Source organism: Physeter macrocephalus, chromosome 8 (genome assembly GCF_002837175.3).
Source record: "Physeter macrocephalus isolate SW-GA chromosome 8, ASM283717v5, whole genome shotgun sequence".
NCBI classification, from domain to species: domain Eukaryota; kingdom Metazoa; phylum Chordata; class Mammalia; order Artiodactyla; family Physeteridae; genus Physeter; species Physeter macrocephalus.
In genome coordinates, this window is record NC_041221.1 from 128,031,058 (window position 1) to 128,055,953 (window position 24,896).

General features: G+C 36.8%; 1 protein-coding gene across 5 annotated transcripts in view; it reads right to left on the reverse strand.

Annotated features, from left to right (window-relative positions):
- RAPGEF6 (Rap guanine nucleotide exchange factor 6) overlaps positions 1–24,896 on the reverse strand; it is a 221,817-nt gene that overhangs the window by 98,883 nt on the left and 98,038 nt on the right. The window lies entirely within an intron of this gene.

Here is a 24,896-nt window from a genome sequence, read left to right on the forward strand (position 1 = left end):
TTAGCTTACAGTTGGCCCCTAAAAAATTTGTTAGTAATCATAATTATTTAATGAACGTCTATGCTAGGTATAGGGATACAAGAGATACAGAAGGAAATGATTCCACCACCTCATCTTTAATATGGTCACTGATACAAGTTGTACATAAAACTTTAAAAAATTTTACAAAATAAATGCTACAGGAGTTGAGACAAGATACAAACCATTGTCCTCCAAAGCAGTGAGAGAAAATTTTACAAAGGCAATATGATGATGTATTTTCCAAATAATTTCTCTGCAACTAGCTATTCAGGACTACTGAGAGAAATCTATGTACTTTTTAGAGCAGGGTTTCACGTTACTTTATTATAGGAAAATGTTATAGAAACACATGCATAACAGTGGAAACTAAATATACTCTAAAGGAGAAAACGTCCAAGCCTGAATTATACTATCTCAAGAGGAAGTCATGGTAATTATAAAAATTTACACAAAAAAAACTACATCACAAACTTCCCCTGCTGGGATAGGTAATTCAGATGAATCCTGTAACTCAGATATACAGAAAAACAGTAACACACACAATCTGATCCTTGAAGGTGCTTTTCTCTTTTGAGTATTTTCTGATTCCTAAAGAGGAGGTAAATAGGTTGAGAAGCACTTCTGATAGTCCCTGGTTAGAGAGACAAAAGTCATATTCCAAGGCCTAGCATGGAAGGGCCATGCTTTGGATTTGGACCCTGGAAAGTACATTATACCCTAGTAAATAAGTGTGATCCAAAAGTAAACTGATGCTCACTTTAGAATCATCTCAATTCCTGATTTTGGATTAAAGTTATACAGGATTACTAATGCTTCAAGGCAGCTACTGAAAGCAGACACAAAACTTCACCACAGAAAAAAAACCAATCATCCTAGGCCTCAAAATACTAAAAAAAAAATTTCATACACAATATCCATAGCTCAAATAAAACCAGGCACATTAGGAGACAAGATGGCATTCATGAAAACTAAGGGAAATAATAAACTGTAGAAACCAATGAAGAAAAACTTCCAAAAAATGGAGTTATCAGATACAGATTCTAAAATAACTATTTAATATAATATATACCAGTGGTTGGAAAACAGTTTCCACAGAGGACCAAAAAGTATACACGTTAGGCTTTTGCAGGCCACATACAATCTCTGTGGTATTACTTTTTTTTTCTTTGAAAATTATTTTAAACAACCTTTTAAAAATGTAAAAATCATTCTTAGCTCACAGGTCATACAGCTCACTGGCCATATTTGGTCCAGTTTATCGATCATGACATACACAGAGAAAGACAACACTAAGAATTTTAGCAAAAAAACAGGATAGAAAGCCCAGATATAAACTCATGCTCATATGGTCACCTCATCTTTGACAAAGGAGGCAAGAATATACAATGGAGAAAAGACAGCCTCTTCAATAAGTGGTGATGGGAACACTGGACAGCTACATGTAAACATATGAAATTAGAACACTCCCTAACACCATACACAAAAATCAACTCAAAATGGATTAAAGACCTAAATGTAAGGCCAGACACTATAAAACTCTTAGAGGAAAAAACATAGGAAGAACACTCTTTGATATAAATCACAGCAAGATTTTTTTTGACCCACTCCTACAGAAATAGAAATAAAACCAAAATGAACAAATGGGACCTAATGAAACTTAAAAGCTTTTGCACAGCAAAGGAAACCATAAAAAAGACAAAAAGACAACCCTCAGAATGGGAGAAAATATTTGCAAGCAAAACAACTGACAAAGGATTAATCTCCAAAATATACTAGCAGCTCATGCAGCTCAATATAAAAAAAACAAAGACCCAGCAGTCCCACTACTGGGCATATACCCTGAGAAAACCATAATTCCAAAAGAGTCATGTACCAAAATGTTCATTGCAGCTCTATTTACAATAGCCAGGACATGGAAGCAACCTAAGTGTCCATCAACAGATGAATGGATAAAGAAGATGTGGCACATATATACAATGGAATATTACTCAGCCATAAAAAGAAACAAAACTGAGTTATTTGTAGTGAGGTAGATGGACCTAGAGTCTGTCATACAGAGTGAAGTAAGTCAGAAAGGGAAAAACAAATACCGTATGTTAACACATATATATGGAATTTAAAAAAAAAGAAAGAAAATGGTTCTGAAGAACCTAGGGGCTGGACAGGAATAAAGACGCAGATGTAGAGAATGGACTTGAGGACACAGGGAGGGGGAAGGGTATGCTGGGACAAAGTGAGAGAGTGGCATGGACATATATACACTACCAACTGTAAGACAGATAGCTAGTGGGAAGTAGCTGCACAGCACAGGGAGATCAGCTAGGTGCTTTTTGACCACCTAGAGGGGTGGGATAGGGAGGGTGGGAAGGAGATGCAACAGGGAGGAGATATGGGGATATATGTATATGTATAGTTGGTTCACTTTGTTATAAAGCAGAAACTAACACACCACTGTAAAGCAGTTATACTCCAATAAAGGTATTAAAATAAATAAATAAAAATTTGAGCGCTTCCCTGGTGGCGCAGTGGTTGAGAGTCTGCCTGCCGATGCAGGGCACACAGGTTCGTGCCCCGGTCTGGGAGGATCCCACATGCCGCGGAACGGCTGGGCCCATGAGCCATAGCCGCTGAGCCTGTGCGTCCGGAGCCTGTGCTCCACAATGGGAGAGGCCACAACTGTGAGAGGCCCACGTACCGCCAAAAAAAAAAAAAAAAAAAAAATTAAAAAAATAGAAAGTCAACAGATGGATTCAGTAACAAATTTGACAGAGCTAAGAAAAAAACAGAAAAATAAACATTGGTATGAAAAAATATCTAGAATGAAGCATGGAGAGTAAAAAGAATGAAGCTAGGAGAGAAGAGCCAAGAGCCAAAGGATATACAGTGAGAAGGTAACATCTGAATAACCAAAGTCATAGAAACAGAAGAGTACTTAAGGCATAGAAATGATGGCTAAGCATTTTTCAAAGTTAACAAAAGATACAAAGTCACAGACCAAGTAGCTTTAAGAATTACCGTCAAGATAAATAAAAGCCAACCCATACCTGTGCACACCAGGGTAGAAGTGTTGGGGAAAGAAACAAAGAGAAAAGTCTTAAGAGCAGTCTGGAAAAAAAGAGATTGCTTTGACAAGAGCAAAATTAAACTGATGGCTGACTTCTCAACTTGGAAGCCAGAAAACAATGGAGTGTTATCTCTAAGAGCTAGAGCTCTACACCCAGTAAAAACAGTCCTCAAAATGGGCAAAACAGTCATTTTCAGAGAAACAAAAATGAAGAGAAATACTCCCACGGCAGATCTACAGTGAAGAAAATCCACTGGGAGACAGAAAATGACTCCAAATGAAAGCTTCTAGATGAAGGAAAGAAGGAAAACCAATGAAAATCGGAAATGTGTGAGTAAATCAACATGAATATTGACTATATAAAATAGTAACCCAAACCAAAAGAAAGCTTATGTAGTTATATTAATGTCAGATGAAGTAGACTCTGAGGCAAAAGCATTAATAGACGCAAAAGGGGACATTTCATAATGATAAAAAGTTCAACACTAAATAGATTTGCACCTAGTAACACAGCCTCAAACTGTATTAGGTAAAAAAAATGACAACAATAAAAGAAGAACTAGATGAATCTATAATTATGCCACAAAACTTTGACCACCCATCTCTCAGGGACAGAATAAGCAAATTAAAAAAAGTAGATACAGAAGATATGAACATAATTAACAAATCTGACCTGAAGTGTATATATCAACACACAGACCACTGCAATCAACAGCTATAGAATACATTCTTGGGCTTCTCTGGTGGCAAAGCGGTTGAGAATCCGCCTGCTAATGCAGGGGACATGGGTTCAATCCCTGGTCCGGGAAGATTCCCACATGCTGTGGAGCAACTAAGTCCATGAGTCACTACTGAGCCTGTGCTCTAGAGCCCATGAGCCACAACTACTGAGCCCGCGTGCCACAACTACTGAAGCTTGCAAGCCTAGAGCCCGTGCTCCACAACGAGAGAAGCCACCACAATGAGGAGCCCGCACAGTGCAACAAAGAGTAGCCCCCGCCCACCAAAACTAGAGAAAGCTCAGCAACGAAGAAACGCAGCAACGAAGACCCAACACAGCCAAAAATAAATAAAATAAATTTATTTTTAAAAAAGACTACAGAATACATTATTTTAGGGTATATACATAAACATTTATAAACACTGATAGTAAGGCAGGCCTTGACAAAATTCAAAAGGTTAAAATTACACAGAGAATATCCTATGATTACAGTGCAAATAAGGTAGAAATAAGTAATAAAAAGATAACTAGAAAACTATTATGTATTTGGGAAATTATAAAACAAACCTCTAAATAGCCCAAAGGTCAATGAAGTCACATTGGAAATTAGAAAATATTTAAACAGAATAAAAATTAAAATGCTATATATCAAAACCTGTGGAATAAGCTAAAGCCATGCTTAGAGGCCATTTTATAGCTCTATTATGAGTACTAAAAAAGGAAGCAGAAAATCAAAGAGCTACCAATAACTGGTTTCAATAATACAGAAGATAGAGGACTATGTTCCAGCTCAAAGATGTTCCTCTTACTTAGTGTCTACTGTTTAGATACAAAGAAAAAAATCTCATCTAGTAATGAAGTAGATAGAAAGGCAAAGACTGAATATAATTTTAAAATGACAAATGTCTGGTTGGGGTGTTGGGATGAGGAAGATATTTTATATTCCAAGATTCCTATTGAGGTAGGACCAAGGAAAAGGAGGTCAACCATAAAAGTAACACAGTGGGGCTTCCCTGGTGGCGCAGTGGTTGAGAGTCCGCCTGCCGATGCAGGGGACACGGGTTCGTGTCCTGGTCCGGGAGGATCCCACATGCCACGGAGCGGCTGGGCCCGTGAGCCATGGCCGCTGAGCCTGTGCGTCTGGAGCCTGTGCTCCGCAAAGGGAGAGGCCACAACAGTGAGAGGCCTGCGTACCGCAAAAAAAAAAAACAAAAAAAAAAGTGACACAGTGAACCAAAGCCACAAGAGCATATCTATAAACTGGCTTGGTAATGATACTTACAACGTACTGAGTAATCGTCATCCTTACTAGACCCTAAATGGCAAGCATTATTATTATCATCCCTACCTTACTGATGAGGAACTGAGGCAATTAGCCTAAGCAACTTGCCCTAGATCTCACACTCACGTAAGCAGTGGAATTGAAATTCAAACCCAGGTTCACCTGATTTCAGTACTCTCTGCTATACTCTACTTTATGCCAGGAACTCTGCTAGCAAAGATGAAAACAGATGGGTCCTACCATCAAGGAGCTCAGTCTAATAGTGGAGAGAACACTAAGAGTTATAAGCATATAGATCTGCTTTCTAAGTTATGAAGAAAACTTAGATCTTCATATAGGAATCCCCTCAACCTAGCTATCTGATGGGAATAATGATGATGATGACTGAAACTAACATCTGAGTGCTCATTATATTTACCAAATAGTTATACTACAGCAAATATATCCTTCTACATGTTTTTTATATAGATTATCTCATTTGAGTAAGGGCTACTGCAAATTCAAGAATTGTGAGTAAAATAAGAATGATAAATGTAATGAAGGCTGTAGTAGGACTAATGCTTATTAGGGCTAGGGTTGCTCCTCCAATTAAATGAATTAATAGGTAGATGTTATTATTTTACCCGATTTACGGATTAGGAAACCAACACCCAGAGAAGTTATAAAGGTTGCCCATGGTCACACAGCTAGGTAGCAGGGGTATTGAAATCTGAAACCTAGGCTGCCTGACTATAAATCTGTTGTTCTTTCCTACGAAGTTGTTTCCTGATATTAAGTTGGGAGTTCATAACACCCAGTACTTACTATTTTCTTTAAAACAAAGAAAACATAAAGGAAAAGGTTTCCTTCAAATAGGAATTCTTGATTTCTTAAAACTTCTCCACTGTCTTTCAGCTCATCTGCCCTTTTTCCTTTCCTGACCCCAGCCAGGATTTAATAGCTGACTTTTCATCAGCAACCTCAATTCACTTACCCCATCATCTTTCAGCCTACCAGGTCTGGCAAAATTTCCTATTTTCCAAACCCATTTCCTATACTTGAACTTCTGAACTCTGTTGGAGTTCACCTATCCATGAAGACTAAAGTCAAAGTTTTATTTGGAGGCTGGGAAGGCTAATGGCTTAAATACAGACACAGATTATTAAAGTACATAGTTTCTTGAAGACTATGTATACATGTAAAGGGAAAGAGATGTATTAAGAAGAGGTAGAATGTAATAAAAAATGTTAAGCTAGGTATTTTGAAATTGATTCCTGCAATAGAGAACTACTGTAGATTTCTGGAAAGGGCAGTGACATAAGATCAACACTGTATGTCTCACACAGGCTTAACCCAGCAAAGTGTATATTTCGCTGACTCGAAGTACCCTATAGGTCCAGGCAACTCTTTGGGGCAACTGTTTCACATGCAGAGACTCAGATATCCAGGCTGCTTTGGTCTCTTGGCTCTGCCATCTTAACATGGGGCCACTTAAGTAATAGCAGCAGGAGAAAAAACGGCTGGAAGAGATTGCTAAACATTGCCAGCAATCACAGAAATAAAAATTAATACAAATAACTTTTTTCCCCATCAGACTGGCAAAAAAAATTTCATAATACAAAATATGGGCAAGGCAATGGAGGAAAACAATACTTTTATAAATTGCTAAAGGGAGTTATGAATTGATACAGCTACTCTGGACAGTGATTTGGGGAGTAGCCACTCTGAGGGAGCAAATGTAAGATTATTATTACATTTAAAATATATAAACCTTATGACTCAACAACACCTCTTTGGGTACCTACCCTAAAGAAGCATACAGGTGTACAAGGGGGAATGTAGAAGGACATTCATTATAATGTTTGTAATAGTTTAAAAGATAAACAAGTATTGCAGGGAGAATAGCTAAATTGTTATAGAGCTCATTATGGAATACAACGCAGCAGTTCAAGGTATAAAACAGATCTGTATGTTCAAACCTGGATAGTTCTCTCAGATTTACTGATTGAAAAACCAAGTTTTGTGATAAATGTGAAAGATGTGACTCATTTTTTAAAAAAGCATAAAACTAATACCACATATTATCTGGGTATATACTTATCTAGGTTTGGGGGAAAAAACTTGGAGGAACATACACTAGATAACCAACAGCAGCAGTCTACAGTGAAGGTGAAAGATCGGGGCTGGTGGTCCAAAAGGAATTTTAGCTTTATTTGCAATATCTAGCTGAGATGTTATACTTCCATATGGAGAAAGAATTCCCCTATTACTTCTAAAAATAAACTATTTGAAAAATTTCAGAACTGAAAACAAATATATACACATGTATGTGAGGGCAATTTTCTTCCTTCCCATTTAAAAGTGTCCACAAACACTGGAATGTGCTGAAATTCTGTACCCCTTAGCAACTAGGGGTTGCTATACACACAGTATACATTCTAACTTTTTATAATGTTGAAAATATTAAGATCCAAAGATGAGTTCTATTAGAATGCCTTGTGAGAACATGACAAATACTGATACACTTGATTTAAACTAGAGCCAACAATGAACATTTACCTTATAAGCATTGGAAACAGAGTAGAAAGTGATATAAAATTAGATTAACAACAAAAACTCCCAACATAAGGAAGCTGAGAAATGAATGGGAAGTGAAAAAGGAGTGCGTTTTCACTTCACTCCTTTGAATGCAGCACTCACACTCTTTATATTCCCATTGTATATTATATACATAAACATAAATATATTGCTATATAATTTATATTTCACTTTTACTACCTAATGAAAGCCTACCATAGTGATGCCTACCCCACATACAACACCTGCTCATTAAGAACAACTGAGTGGGTGACTTCCCTGGCGGCGCAGTGGTTAAGAATCTGCCTGCCAATGCACGGGACAGGGGTTCCAGCTCTGGTCCGGGAAGATCCCACATGCCGTGAAGCAACTAAGCCCACGTGCCACAACTACTAAGCCTGAGCTCTAGAGCCCCCTAGCCACATCTACTGAGCCCATGCGCCTAGATCCTGTGCTCCGCAACAAGAGAAGCCATCACAATGAGAATCCCGCGCACCGCAATGAAGAGTAGCTCCGCTCGCCACACTAGAGAAAGCCCATGCACAGCAACAAAGACCCAACATAGCCAAAACTAAATAAAATAAATTTATTCAAAAAAGAAAAAGAAAAACCGAGTGAATATTTGACTTCTGAACACTGTCACTGTTGCTCAGAGGGTTTCCATGGATATCTGAACAGATGAAGTCTTAGCACAGACACATTCAGTATTTCAGGGTGAGTAGCATTTCCTAAACTATATATGCCGGAATACTGTTTCAGAAGACAAAACTCGTGGATATATTGCGGGGGTGGGGGGGGCGTTGAGAGTTGAATAAATTAGCAAATAATGCTATACCATATGCCCCCTTAACTCTTTACAACAAGCATAAGCATATTTATGGAGAGTCCAAGAAGTCCCACAAAAAAGAAATCTGTTTCACCCAGCATTTTCAAAACTTCTTTTCCCCCAGTATTCTTATTAACATCCTGTCAATGTAAGAAATAATGCTTTGGGACAATCCCATCCATCTATCCAAGAAACATTTATAGGACGATTAGTTTGGGGGGAGCAGTGGCAGAGATCTCCTTCAATCTAAATTGGCATGAATGCAGGCATGTATAGCATAAGTATATGGAATCTAAAAAACCATACTGATGAACCTAGTGGCAGGGCAGGAATAAAGACGCAGACGTAGAGAATGGACTCGAGGACGTGGGGGGGTAAGGGGAAGCTGGGACGAACTGAGAGTGTAGCAGTGACATATGTACACTACTAAATGTAAAACGGATGGCTAGTGGGAAGCTGCTGCATAGCACAGGAGATCAGCTTGATGCTTTGTGATGACCTAGAGGGGTGGGATAGGGAGGGTGGGAGGGATGCTCAAGAGGGAGAGGAGATGGGGATATATGTATGCATATAGCTGATTCACTGTGTTGTACAGCAGGGTTCCAGCTCTGGTCCGGGAAGATCCCACATGCCGTGAAGCAACTAAGCCCACGTGCCACAACTACTAAGCCTGAGCTCTAGAGCCCCCTAGCCACATCTACTGAGCCCATGCGCCTAGATCCTGTGCTCCGCAACAAGAGAAGCCATCACAATGAGAATCCCGCGCACCGCAATGAAGAGTAGCTCCGCTCGCCACACTAGAGAAAGCCCATGCACAGCAACAAAGACCCAACATAGCCAAAACTAAATAAAATAAATTTATTCAAAAAAGAAAAAGAAAAACCGAGTGAATATTTGACTTCTGAACACTGTCACTGTTGCTCAGAGGGTTTCCATGGATATCTGAACAGATGAAGTCTTAGCACAGACACATTCAGTATTTCAGGGTGAGTAGCATTTCCTAAACTATATATGCCGGAATACTGTTTCAGAAGACAAAACTCGTGGATATATTGCGGGGGTGGGGGGGGCGTTGAGAGTTGAATAAATTAGCAAATAATGCTATACCATATGCCCCCTTAACTCTTTACAACAAGCATAAGCATATTTATGGAGAGTCCAAGAAGTCCCACAAAAAAGAAATCTGTTTCACCCAGCATTTTCAAAACTTCTTTTCCCCCAGTATTCTTATTAACATCCTGTCAATGTAAGAAATAATGCTTTGGGACAATCCCATCCATCTATCCAAGAAACATTTATAGGACGATTAGTTTGGGGGGAGCAGTGGCAGAGATCTCCTTCAATCTAAATTGGCATGAATGCAGGCATGTATAGCATAAGTATATGGAATCTAAAAAACCATACTGATGAACCTAGTGGCAGGGCAGGAATAAAGACGCAGACGTAGAGAATGGACTCGAGGACGTGGGGGGGTAAGGGGAAGCTGGGACGAACTGAGAGTGTAGCAGTGACATATGTACACTACTAAATGTAAAACGGATGGCTAGTGGGAAGCTGCTGCATAGCACAGGAGATCAGCTTGATGCTTTGTGATGACCTAGAGGGGTGGGATAGGGAGGGTGGGAGGGATGCTCAAGAGGGAGAGGAGATGGGGATATATGTATGCATATAGCTGATTCACTGTGTTGTACAGCAGAAACTAACACCACATTGTAAAGCAATTATACTCTAATAAAGATATAAAAAAATTAGAATAAGTAACAAATAAAATAACAAATGCAACTTAGAGAGAAAGATCTCATTCTCACTAGGGGTAGAGAGCAGACTAAATGTACTGAAGAGTCCTGACAAAGACCCAGAATGACAATGTCCAATGTGGTAGCCCTAAGTCACACATGGCTACTGAGCACTTGAAGTGTGGCTAGTCAAATTGAGACATGCTGTAAGTACAAAATGCAAATTTGAATTCAGTAAAAACAAACAAAAAAAGGAAATATCTCACTAATAATTACTCTATTTTTATTACATATTTTAAAAACTCTATTGGATATATTATTACACTAATTTCACCTTATAAAGTTTTTTTAAAAAATAAGGCTACCAGAAGGTTTAAAATTATATATGGAATTCACATTGTATTTCTGCTGAACAATATTAGGCCAGAGACTTGAATGAGCATGATGCATTCAGCAAACAGTAAGCAAACCAGTGTAGCTCAGGTAGAGATGTATACTATAGGAAGACACAAGAGATGAAGGGCCAGACATAGCATTTTGGGATGCTTAGATTCCCTGTCTTAGAAAAGACCTACTAAAGAGTTTTAAGCAAGATAATGACTATAAGAAATATACCTTTAGAACACATTACTCTGGAAGCATAGAAGATGAAACGGAAGAAAATCATACATATGGGAGACAGGAAACATTCGTCAAGGCACAAGAAGATAGAGGTCTTATGAAATTAAAATCAAGCCACCAGAATTATAAAGTACTTTCTAGGGCTAGACAGAGTGACATATCAAAGAAGTGTCAGCTGACAGTGAGAGAGAGGGTTAAAAATAGATCCTAAGGCGCCCAAAGCAGTCTGGAGCCTGTTTAATGGAAACAGTCTAAATTTCCCAAAAGCCCTAAAGGAAACAGCTATAACTAATCATAGCAGCCTTGCATATATACAGCAGCACTGTGCCTGAGGCATGTGAAATTGCATTCCTAACTCATTATTTTTACTGAAAGATGAGGATGGCAGGGGGCACTGTTAAATAATAATATTAGAGTTTTTTTTTTAACTCTAAGACACATATTTCTCCCCACTTTTTAACATTTTTAAAACCACAGAGCAGTGTTCAATCAATATTTGCACTTAACAGTGGGTTTGTTAAAAGTGCAAATAGAATTCTTGAGAAAATAGGAAATCAGTTCAAGAGTGCCTGACAAGTTTGAGGATACACAAGGAAACCAGAGTAGTTGGAGTAGTGTAACAAGGAGGAGTGTAGGGGAAGATGAGGGGAAGAGAGATCGCATACTGTCTGGCAAGTCATGGTTGACTTTTACTCTGAAGAAAGAATGTCCAGGAGGAGGAAGTGATCAACTGTGTCAAATGCTGCAGATAGGTAAAGCTAGGGAAGGGTCAAGAAATAACCTATAGATTTAGCTGTGTATAAAAGTGAGAATGGAAGCACTTCCTAGACCAGTGACTGTAGGAGCTACCTAAGGAAGATGGAAGCCAAAGTAGTAATGCCTCCTCCATCTAGTAGACAATCACTTGGGGCAAGCAACTGTAACAGACCGGACGATGAGCTCTCAAATAAGAATCAATCAAGAAAAGTCAAACCCCTGAAAGAAAACAACAAAAAAACTCAACTAAGAAAAATATGAACTTGAAGAAAGAGCTGATAAGACAATCAGGAGAAAAGAATAGCATCCACAAAATGAAAACAAGTTATTAAACAAGAGTGGTTGTAAAAAAGCATCACTTAAGAGATTTCAGATATCAATAACATAATAATTAAATTTAGAAATTTAAAAGGTAAATAGCAGGACAGAAATTAGTCACAAGTGGAAAATTAGTTAATGAGCTAGAATATCAAACTGGGAATGCACAGAGTGAGAATAAAGTATGAAACAAATGTTGAGAGACATTATGGATAGATCTAGAGTTCTAACATATGGAGTGACAAGAGAAAAAAGGAGTTGCAGTTTTCAAAAAATAATAAATTTCCCACAACTGAAGACAGATGGGAATCTTCAGCTTGAGAAAGTCTTTCAAGGCCAAAAAGGGGAAAGAAAACAAAACAAAAAATTAGATAATCCATGGTAAAACTTTATGGTATCAAGGATAAAAAATAAAACAAAACAAAGCAAATAATGCTAAAGGGAAAAAGACTTTAGATTTATTATTTTATATACAAATTAGCAAATATTTGAAGGGTAAATATAAAGGAAAGAATTTTGAACATTGTTGCTAGAACTATTTATTTGATCAAGAAAATAAATCAACTCAGAAGTACTGAATCTGAGTAGCAGAATGGGCAAAATACAGAAATTAATAAAAATGAGTAAAATGTATTAGAAAACCAAAAGTAGCAAGTATGAAAATTTAACCACAAGTTTAATGTGTTTAGTCACAATCCAGTTAATATTCCATCAATAACAACATGAGAGTTGGGGTGGGTGGGTGGGGGCGATAGGAGACATGTACTCTATCATAAACACTTAATTTACATAGTAAAGTACCACTCACGAAATCCTGTTCAGATAATATTTGGTGTCATTTAATGAAACCTTACAATCTAATCTTTGCAATCCTCTTTGCCTCTTCTATACTTGTTAAATCTTACATTGAAAGTTGGTTACCAGTACCCCAAAAGGCTATTTTTTGTAGGTATTCTGAAGAATAACCCCTATATCTCATGCTTTTGTTTGAATCTTTGTCACCTGGTCTCATCCATTTCCCTTCTATGTGTCATTTTAAACCTCAATGCCAAGTCTCATCAATGCATGGGCCCCACAGGTGGCATTTGTACTAAAGAGACCATCCATGCCTTATCAGATAATTGTACAAATGAACTGTGTACCTAGGCATCTTTCCATCTCTTTACATTTCAATCAGCTCTTTGCCAAATGGACAGTGAATTTAAATGTCCTTCCAGAAGCTGCCTTTAAGAGAGATATTCAATGAGCTATCTTTCAGATAAAACATTACACCATGATGCTACCATAGTATTTCTTCCTTAGTCACCATCAATAGGACAACCTTTAAACAAAGACATGATTTCAGATCACCCTAAGAGATGCTTCTATTGTGCCTGTCTCTAATTCAACAGAACCATAAAGCAATCTTAACACAGTCATTGTTACAATTAAAGTGTTTACTAAAACACTTAGAGACCTATGAACAATATAATTTATTAAATTACACTGTATACTTTCCTAAAACCTAGCAAATCCTGCTGTGTAGCATTTTACTTTTTTGTGAGTTAATATGTTTGCTTTAAAATGACAAGTATAATATATGATCTTAAACAATCCCAAGCTACTAATGGTTCACTTACTACTATTTTGAAAATAATTAAGATTATTAAAATATTTTCATGTAATTACTTTTCATGAGTATTCTTCATATTATTTGACTGCTTAAGAATTCTTACCCAGTCTTCGTAAAATAATACAATTCAACAATTTGATAGTACCACATCAGTGAAAAACGGTGTAAAACACAGACTATAAATTAGACTAACATAGCCAAAGACATCAACCCTTTAAGAAAATAAGGAAATACAATACATTCAAGTTAGAGTATGATCACAGAGAAGTACAGAAATAGGCATATACAAATGATGATTCAGTTTGAAAACAGTATACTTCAAATGCATTGCAGTTTAAGTCTACAGATTAAGAAAGTATTTTTCAAATCCTCTTAGAGGTATATTAGAATATTTTAGAGAGTCCTGTAAGTTGAAAAACAAAATGGCCATGAGAATGAGTTTAGACTGCTTTGTAGTTCTTATTTTTTTAAAGTTTGGAAAATATAATAGTACAATACAGCTCATTTACAATTCACAATAGGTAGAATTTAAATGTTATAGTAGATTATATCAATCTCAAAAGAAAATAATTACTTACTTTGGAGGCCCATGGCTGAAGACAATTGGCATAACAGCGAACAAGAAAAGCCATTTCCTGAGCTGCAAAGGATAGTTTCCTTTTCAAAACAGAGCCACACCGATGAGTATGTTGACAAAATTCTTTTAAGTTTCTTTCTTATCAATCATATACCATTTGCAGTGTAAACTGCAGTGTAAAGACAGCTTCTCCAAATCCCTTTCAAACTGATATCAGGAGCTTTCAATAGCTTAGAATTTAGCTTCTAAATAACTGGAATACTTTTCATCAAAATGTTCACTTTTAACGAGCAAATCACAGTAAATCAAGATGTTTAGATTTCTGGCTCAAAACATACAGACACATCCTTCCTCAGGCACCTGGCAAAGACACGCACAGTGGTAACTGAACAGTTAATACTGTATCAATCAAAGCAAATAAGGCAACATGCACCAAATCCGTGTTGCTTGATTCTGAGAAACCTTTCCAAAGACAGCTTTGTCTTTTCTTCAACTTATTTCATTCTGTAGAGTAAGCACTGCAGTAATTCTTCTGCATCAGAAGCAAACCAGAACACTGTATCCTTAAGATGAAAGTTTCTTCTTTATATTGTTAACCACCAGAGGTTTAAAAAAAAAAAAAAATCAACCATTGCGCAAGTGGTAGTTAGAAGATATATGCTCTAACAGGTTTGTCCTGTAGAATGCTTGAGAATCTCCAAAATTAAAAATTTCTCTTTTCACATGCACTATTTACGGCTCTGCAGCATTGCTCCTTGCTCTAATGCATCAGTAAGATAGTACTGTGGATCTAAGTCTGGCTTTCTGGTTGAAAATTTATATGTGATATGGTACAAAAACACTACATCTTCTGCTAAAGCAAGACTGTATGTTAGTGTTTTAATTCCTACTGTCCTTGCCTGTTTCACAGCAGCTCCCTAAGGAGAAGCTCCTATTGATTCTATGCTCTGCAGTAAGATGAAATATCTAATAAGAAGGAAAGAGAGTGGGAGGAGAATAGAGCTAAAAGGATGACATCACCTGTATAGAAAGCCTTCAGAAACTGCATTAGATCAATTGGCTACTGTATCTGCAGATGTAGCCCAAAGAGGAATTTATTGAAAACACACACACACCCTTCCGTGAAACGTGTCAGCAAGCTAAATTCTGTAAGAAAAAAACTGGCTAAAGCATCTCTCTGTTTCAGTCTTAAAAATCCATTTTGATTTTTAATTCTGTGCATTGATACACAGCTTTATTTGGGAAGCCATATTACTATTCAAATTTAACACAGTATTGTCCTCCCAGGGGAAAAGAATTAGCTCTGGTAAGATACTCTTGCATTGCAAATACAGAAGGCAGCCTAGTTCGCAGATGTCACATATGTATTCTGCTTGCAAAACTTCCTATTTATCAAATAACTGTTCTGAAAGGTATAACCTTCAAGACCACTCTAAATTAACATTAAAAATATCAAAATTGGTACTAAGATTTGTATGTAAATAGTACGTTTAAATGGAAACAGAATTTCATTTTCCAAAGGAAAAGCTGAAAAAAAAAATCACAGGCACAAGAGCTGACATGCGGCATTCACCAACCCCTCTGAGGATGAATAATCTATGCAATATGGTACCTTCCTACAGTCCAATGCTAAATTCCTAGAAAGAGACCAGAAGCAAGTAAAACTCAGAAGGAATCAGAAAAGAAAATGATTCAACCTGCTTCCAAATTGAGCTTGGACTAAAAGGAAATATTTTTCTATATAAATTATAGGAAAAATTTAATTCTTGCCACACCTTCTCCAATCTGAAAACACAATTCCTCTAGTACCCACCCTATTCTTCAAGATTCTGCCACAAGGCATCTAGTGCAGATACTACCACAAAGAGTTTGCACTACAGGTTGCAATGGTGCCTCCCAATGGCCAAAGTAAGACACAGTTTCCAATGGTAAAATACAGTTAATACCCCTCCAGGCAGCAAAATTATGAGAATATAACATCAATGAATAAATCAAAGTAACTGAACTATCTTGCTTTATTTAGCTACCACCCATTTTGAGGGAAGAGGTGTGCAACATAAGAGAAATTATTACCTGAGAGACAGGTGTTATTACAAAGGACTTAACTGTCAAGAGATGAACACTTTGTTACTAGCCAAAAACAAAGAGTTCTTCAATACCCCTGAGCAAACTATAAGTCACTTTCTGAACAACACTATGCTGCCAATCTGAACTACGCTGCTACTTACAAGACTATAACTGACTTTAGTAAAACTAGGTGTTATTCTGAATAAAGTCATACTTTCACAATAAGTGACCATTTATGAATCTGGGTTTCCATAAAACTTAAGAATTGTTTTCTGAAAAAATTTCAAAAGAACACACAAAATTTATATTTAAATATAAAACTAAATCTAACAAATAAACATGACTCTAGTTTTCTAACCCTAAAACATGGAAATTATGTACAGGCTGATTTTTAAGCACCAATGTATTTTTTCAACTCAATTAATTTAAATAACCTGTGAGTTGGAATTTCAACAAAATGTTAAGTATTTAAGAATAAATTAACTAAAATCTAATTTTAACACTCATTTTTAAAAACAGAAAAATGATAGTAGGCATCTTGTATGTAAATGAAGCCAAACATTTCCTAAAGATGAATTTCTAAAAGATATCCTGTACGTAAACATTAACGTGACTGAAGAACATTTCAGTTTCAACGCAAGACAGTCATTATATTCATGTACAGAACCAACAGGATAAATTACAACCAAATCAAAAAGCAAAACCCTAAAGGGCACCTTTCCTCCTTTTTATAAATCACGCTGATAGCACACAAAGGACTTCAAGCTGAGCAAGGGAGACAGCCATCTCTTAACTACTTTAAAAAACACTCTGCCCTGTGTATGAAATGCAATCCACTAATACCATATGTTAGAACAACTGTAGTAAACACCAGCTCAATAAAGGAACAACTCTCTTTTCCTTTAGTTTGGCCTGGAAGTGAAGATGACATCATCCTTTTCCTTGTTCTACCAATCATCTCATAGTATCTGCCATTCTAGGGAACTGTATGGTGAGCCTGGCATGAAAAATCTCCCTGTGCAACAATACCATGAAAGAAACAAACAGGCCAAATTCTATATTCAGCATGTGAACCCACCACCACTCTGATGATACACTATACCACACTGTTTCTTCAGGAAGAATGACTTGCTCTCAATTACTGAATAAAACTATAATCATCTTTTGAAAAGTCAGTAATTTATCAAATAACTAAAATATATGATTAGGTGAATAAATGATTTTTCACTTCTATTACTTTAAAAATTTTATCATGATCTCATTCCATTACCTCACCAATTTAAATGAACTAACTGCAGAAAGGGAGAATGCCCTGATCTACACATTGTCTAGGAATCATAACCACAGGATAATCATTTAAGAATACATTTCCCCTGCATATGAAATGCCATGATGCTAAGCCACACTGATGAAATCTTTAGCTTTAAAAAGGTCTTTCAAACTACTACCAAATAAAGCAATCAATGTACGCATTTGCAAAACTTCAAACCATTATAAAATAGTCTTATAAAAATGTAAATGCTATATAGTTTATAATTAAATTATTTTATATATTCATATTATAAATATTATAAATTATTTTTATATTCATACTATAAATTTTATATATTCATATTATAAATTATTTTATATATTCATATTTTATGTACACATTATAAACTGTATAAACGAATATAAAATACATTAACTACATAAACTATTTCTAAACAAAAATACGAAGCAGAACATCTGAAATCATATTGTACAGAAAGCCAAATATGAGGCTCTAATAGCTACTAACCTATAAATATACCTTTTATGTCAATAGGTAACAACACTGAAAAGGAGAAAAAAGGTAATCATGGATAAAGGTAAGTTATCAAAGAATTTACACTCTAGATGTTATGAAAAACAAAAAACCAACATTAACAAAAACCAGGTTTACAGTAATCTCAGGCACAGTCATACGCTTTATTCCCCATCTGCACAGTGAAATATAATCACAATGTAGAGAAGCCAAACTCAAAAGGAGGTGAGACCAAAGAAAAATTATGTAGTTTTACAAAATAAAACAAACAGGCCACTCATTTCTGTGTTTTAGCTGTAAGCATTTGGCCTTTAAAACATAAACTGTTAAATGTACTGATTTATATAGTAAAAACACTTTAATCCTTTTGGAAAATGAATGAATAAACGACACTACCATAATATCTGAGGTAACATACAAGCCCTTTTAAAGGATCAGAGAAAGCTTTCCTACTCCCTGCCCCCCTCCTGCCCCTTGCTTAACTTGAACATCTGAAATGAATCTCTGTAGTTACCAGACACGGTTAACTCTAATTACTGGTGCCCCTCAGGAATTCCTGCTTTCAAACTGCATCCTATCTATTTCTCAGCCTTTCTGAAGAAAGCCAGACTACCAACACTCTCCTCCTATTCTGTAAGAAACAGTGTGCTTCAGCACACTGTCATCTATGTCCACTAAATGATCAGCACCACGCTGTTGAAAACCTTATCAGAGCCACGAGTGGGACACATATGCACTATGAAATATAATCCTTCCTTGGGGAGTGATGGAGGAAGAAAAAGCAAAGAGAAAGAGGGAAGCCTTCATCATCAACTAAGGTGATGTAAGCTTCTATAATTAGAATCAGTGAAACCGAAGCAACAATAAAAAGGCACCACCATGCTTCTACTTTCCACTACACAGTGCAGTTGTAGCAAGCATTTTTCACTCACACACAAACAAAAAAATACACTTTGCATATATACTAAGCAGTCAAGTATGCTACATACTATATGCAAAGTTAATGTAGTTTTAATATAATGTATTATTTTCTACAAAAAAACAAGATTTGCCCAATAATTAAAATAAATACCTGTATCTATATATAAACATGACTGAAAAAAGAAACCTCACTAAAAAAATTAAACTACTGAGAATACTGTCTCCATCTGTAAATTCCTGGATTATATTAGAGATTACCTTTGTATCACTTCTCTGATTTTAAATACTGCATTTTCTAATACTCTAAAAGCTAAATGCCTAGTTACTGAACAGATAACAAATCACATTAAAAGGCAGTAACAATCAGCATTAATCTGTTTGAAATGTTTGAGTAGTTATTCCCTTTCCAACTGGAATGCTCTCAAAAATTACTGTCTTAGGCCACTGGTATATACATTAGTATCAGAGTTGTTTCAAACGATCTTCAAAAGAGCTTTCTGTAAAGTGTTTCACGTATGATAAAAATCTTTCCTATTCTGCTTCCCTGGGCAGATCCATATGAATCAGTGTCACCTTTAAGTGAGGGAGAATCATCCCAGACAACCAGAGGGCATGCCCCTGCCCTCGTCCCAACACTCCTGAAGCTCACACAGAGTGAATGATAAAAAACAATTTTTAAAGATGACTACTTAGAAGTTAGCAGTGCTTATGTAGAGCCTTAAAAATAATTTTCATACCTTATGAAAAATAATTTTCACACCCTAGGGATCAATCTTAAGGAAAAAAATCAAAGTCACATACAGATATATTCATACAAGTTGTAATAGGAGATAAACTGGAAACTGCATGAGAATACTTTGTTATAATATTAATATTAAAAATAATGTTCAGGGAAAAATTTAATTGCATGAGAAGTAGAAAGGATATATAAATATTCAGCATTATCTAAATTAAAAAAGATCTCAATGATTTAATCGAGATACACGCATTTAAAAATAATTAGCCACATTAGCCATCTCTGGTTTTGAGGATTACAGCCTTTCCTTCTTAATATTCTCCTATATTTTTCTACATTACTATATGGAACATTTTTTTTACACACAAAAATTTTTTTAATCTGCTCTAGGCAGGCATTTGTCCTACATAGATTGTTTACAATTACATCCCTTTGCTTTTTCTCTGTCCATTTGCAGACTCATGACCCTGTAACTAGGTACAAGAACCTTCTACTGAGAATTCTAAATTATTTCCCAGAAGACAAATGAGAAGAATTCTCCCAGGAGACGCTAGACACACATGAATAAAAGGAGAAAAGTTCTCTTCTGTTTTTAAGGTATAAAGCACAGTAAAGAACATATCTGTCCAGAGCACTATGGCTTGTAAATAGGGTGAGAGGGCAAGCAATACTGAAAAGCTGCAGATTCTCAGAGGCTGGGCTCCAAATTTCTCAGTAGCAGTCTGATCAACACTCACTGTCTTATACACAAGTAAGATTGGCAACGGTTCCAGATACACAATCTTCTTTACTTTAGAAGTAATAGAAGATTGTTTATCCACTCATCCTTTCATTCTACAAGTATTTATCAGACACAAAATATAATTAAAAACAATCAGGATCCATCAAGTGCACAAATAAAGTTCACACTGTTGACGGTTTATCAATCAGTGACTCTGACTTTAGCAGTCCAAACTTGAAATTCTGATAATATATGCAACAAGAGTGTGTACACCTCCTCCATTTTGAATTGAATAAATGTTTAAATTATTTGCTCACTGGTGGTCTGCTATGGTCTGAAGGTTTGTGTCCCCCACCACCCCCAAAATTCCTATGTTAAAATCTAATCTGCAAAATGATGGTATTAGGAGGTGGGGCCTTTGGGAAGTGATTAGGTCATGAGGGCTCTGGAACTGGGATTAATGCCCATATAAAAAATGCCCCAGAGAGCTTCCTAGCCCTGTTCTACCATGTGGACACAGCAGGGGGTTGGCAGTCTACAGTTAAAAGGGACTTGGTAGCTAGTTCAATTCCCCCACATGATGCAGGGACTGAGGGTCTTAAATATTCCTTAACATTGCAAATTAGCGCTTGAAATAGGAAAGGAATGCGTATCATCTGATTCCTAGTTTAATGTCTACTCTATCACATCAAACTGAGAAATCTGGCTCTTATAAACCTGCCCATATCAAGGATTTAACTTATTTTCACCTAGTTTCTTTGGAAGTCCAAATGGGTTGTCCTGAGACAAATGTTGAGATGCTGCTATGAAGGTCTGTGTTCCTGCAAAATTCATATTTTGAAATTCTAATCCCCAAGGTGATGGTATTAGAAGATGGGGCCTATGGAAGGTGATAAGCTCATAAGGAAGGAGCTCTCATGACTGGGATTAGTGCCCTTATAAAAGAGGCTCCACAGAGCTCCCTAGCCCTTTCCACCACGTGAGTAGACAGCAAGAGGTAAGCAGTCTACAATCCAGAAGAGGGCCTTTACCAGAACCTGAGGCATGCTGGCTGCTGGTACAATGATCTTTGCCTTCTAGCCTCCAGAACTGTGAGAAATAAAAATTCTGTTGTTTGTAAGCCACTTGGTCTGTGGTACTTTGTTAGAGCAGCCTGAACGGACTAAGACACGACCCATGAGGTGATCTCGGCAACCACACTTGAATTCTTACTCAGCTGTACGGACAAACGTCTTAATATCTCTCTGTACGCTCTAAATCCAAACAAAACATGGAGCGCTGGAGGAGAGCAGGGAACATAAGGCACAATCACAGAAGAAGCAAAGAGAAAGAGATGCTTGTTGCATTAGTAATTTGTGGGCCTAAAATGAAACAGTAGATTCTAGAGTGTCACACCATGCTCACCACCTGCCATACTATGCCAGAACAATGAACTGTGTAGGAAGAATACATGTAAAGAAGGGTGAGCAAAAGGAAGCCCTCCAAATTTAAAATCATGACCCATGATGCTGCCATGGAAATCCCTCTTTCCAGGTGTCCCTTGGGAAGAGTTGGCTGGCTCCACTTCTGTGTAGGTGCTATGATGGAGAAAAAGAGGAAGAAGGGTAGTAGATTATCCTGTGCTTGAGAATGTAAAAAGCACCATAGGTGACATAAGGAACAAGAAAAAAAAATTAAGATTTAGTCTACTGAGGAATGTGGGATTTAATTAAGAGCCAATAACAGCACATCAAACACCCAGACTGTTTGTTGTTCAAAAATATAGCAGAAGGGGCTTCCCTGGTGGTGCAGTGGTTGAGAATCTGCCTGCCAATACAGGGGACACGGGTTCGAGCCCTGGCCTGGTCTGGGAAGATCCCACATGCCGTGGAGCGGCTAGGCCCATGAGCCACAACTACTGAGCCTGCGTGTCTGGAGCCTGTGCTCCGCAACAAGAGAGGCCGCGACAGTGAGAGGCCCGCGCACCGCGATGAAGAGGAGCCCCCACACCGCGATGAAGAGTGGCTCCCGCTTGCCACAACTAGAGAAAGCCCTTGCACAGAAACAAAGACCCAACACAGCCAAAAATAAATAAATAAATTTATTTAAAATATATATAGATAGCAGAAGAAGAAAGGAGAAATCAATGAGAAGAACTATAACTTCATAACTGAAGTACCTAAACACCAACAATATTTTTTAAAACTTTAAAGAATGTCCAGATTTATATTTGGATCAATAATGTTTCTATAAAATGACCAAGGATGAATGTTGTCTGATAATCTAGAGATGCATTTCAAGTTAAATAAAGGCATACTTGTTGCCTGACCTTTGTGAAACCAAAACGCTTCCCCCTTACTGGTCCTGGCTTATTTTTACCATTTAACCTTACGTATATATCAATATTAAAAATTCAACTCATGACATATGAAAAATGTTCACCACTGTAGGCTATTTAAAACACAAATCAACTTTCTATAAAAAATACAGACATTTAAGAAATTCTTAAGTAAATTGCTAATTTTGTTTTCTGCTATCTTCAGAACAGAGCATGATTATATGAGCACACTGCACGTAAGTATGTGTAACATCTTATGGGATCAATGAGAAGAGCACTCGACAAACAGGAAGTGTTAAGGGAGGCTTCTCCAAAGAGTTCATGGATGAATGGACTCTTAGGAGTTGAGCAGGACTTTGTCAGGAGGACGTGGCAGGAGACCATTCTGGATAAAAGGAGCAAATAGCAAGTTAAGATTCAAACTGAATCATCAAAGGACAGAATGATGTTAGGTAAAGAAGCCCGCAAGAACCTTCCAGGGAGAGAGAAGAACCAAAGGAAGGGACAACCAACAAAATTATGGGGCCAGAAGGGTGAACAGGTAGACTGGGGCCAGAAGACAAAGGGATTTATATATCATATAATCTCAATACTTTAAAAACTAAATATTTCTGAGCTGTATTTCTAAGATACATAATTTATTTATAAATTAATACATGTACTACAAGCAAAAGTATTTTGTGTTCATTATGAAATACACACAAAAATCCACAGAAACTTAAAAGGATAACAGTACATATAAACTCTACTATTTTCTTCCCATGCCCTGTAGACTGTTGTGCAAACTACATTTTAAGACACCTGAGCTAAACTACTGACCTTCCTAATTACTAAAAGAAAGAAGGTCTTCAAGGCAATAATTCCAAAACCAGTCATCAGTTTCTGGCAGACATCTCCTGTCATCATTTAACTGGCTTCTAGTCACTTACTATTATACATAGTAAAGCAACTCATTCAGTGACTTTCATATACATTTTATAACCACTCTATCTTGTAGGGTTGAACAAAGAAACTGCTTTGTTTAAAGTGAGCCATTGGAGTATAGGCTACAAGAAAATTGGGAAGGGCATAGTTGGCTGATTGTTGCCTGCTTGATTTTATCATTCCTACCTTTATTGTCCCTTTGATTCTTTAGCTTACATTTTTCAATTATCTTAACATATACACATATTGTGGTAAACACTTTTAATAACCAGAAATAGATAAATAATAAAATTATTTTGTTAGCAACAAGAATAAAGGTTTTTTTGAGCATTTTCAATAACAGCAGGAAAAGAAGCTGCTGACATTATTGGATGTTTCTTCATGGCACCAAACATCGAGCAGAGCCTTTTATATATACAAAACAAACTTAGAAATGTCACACAACTTGCCCAAAGTTACACAAGAACCTAAACAAGCTTATAAAAAAAAACAGGCACTCTATCTTCTTTAACAGGCAATACGCTCTGAGGATATACGGATTGATGGTTCACATTTTCAAGGCATGTACACTCTGATGAGAGAGACAGACATTTGAATAAAAAATTACAATGTAATATAACGAACAGTCACAGGTATATGCATGGGATATTACAGGAATGTAGATGTGTACCTAACCCTACCAAGAAAAAAAATCACAGCTTCCTCCCATGAGTTGATGTAAATTACTTAAATTAAAATTTTTAATTTTAAATTAAAATCCTTAGTCATACCAGCCACATTTTAAGTGCTCAGGAGCAACATGTGGCTACTTACTATCATTTGGAAACTACAGATATAAAACATTTCCATCATGGTAGAAAGTTCTATTGGACAGAACTGGTTTAGACTATATGCCAGATAAATATGCTAGATCATTAGAATTTCTGATAGGTGGTGTTTGGCAATGAAAAGATTTAAGAGCTTAAAAGAAATAATATTGTTAAAAGATTCTTTTAGGACAGAAGTAAAATGAATGAATTAGCTGGAGGCAGCGGATAGGGGAAGATGTAAGGAATAAGATGTAAGGAATAGGAGTAGAGACATCAGAGAGAAGAGAAACACAAATCTTAAAATCAAATAAAATGATTAAGCAGATATTTTTAAATGTAGAGATTATATAACACTTTTCAATTTAAAAAAATTTTCCAAAGTTCTTAAAATGAAAAAATATTGCGCTTCCCTGGTGGCGCAGTGGTTGAGAGTCCGCCTGCCGATGCAGGGGACACGAGTTCGTGCCCCGGTCCAGCAAGATCCCACATGCCGCAGAGCGGCTGGGCCCGTGAGCCATGGCCGCT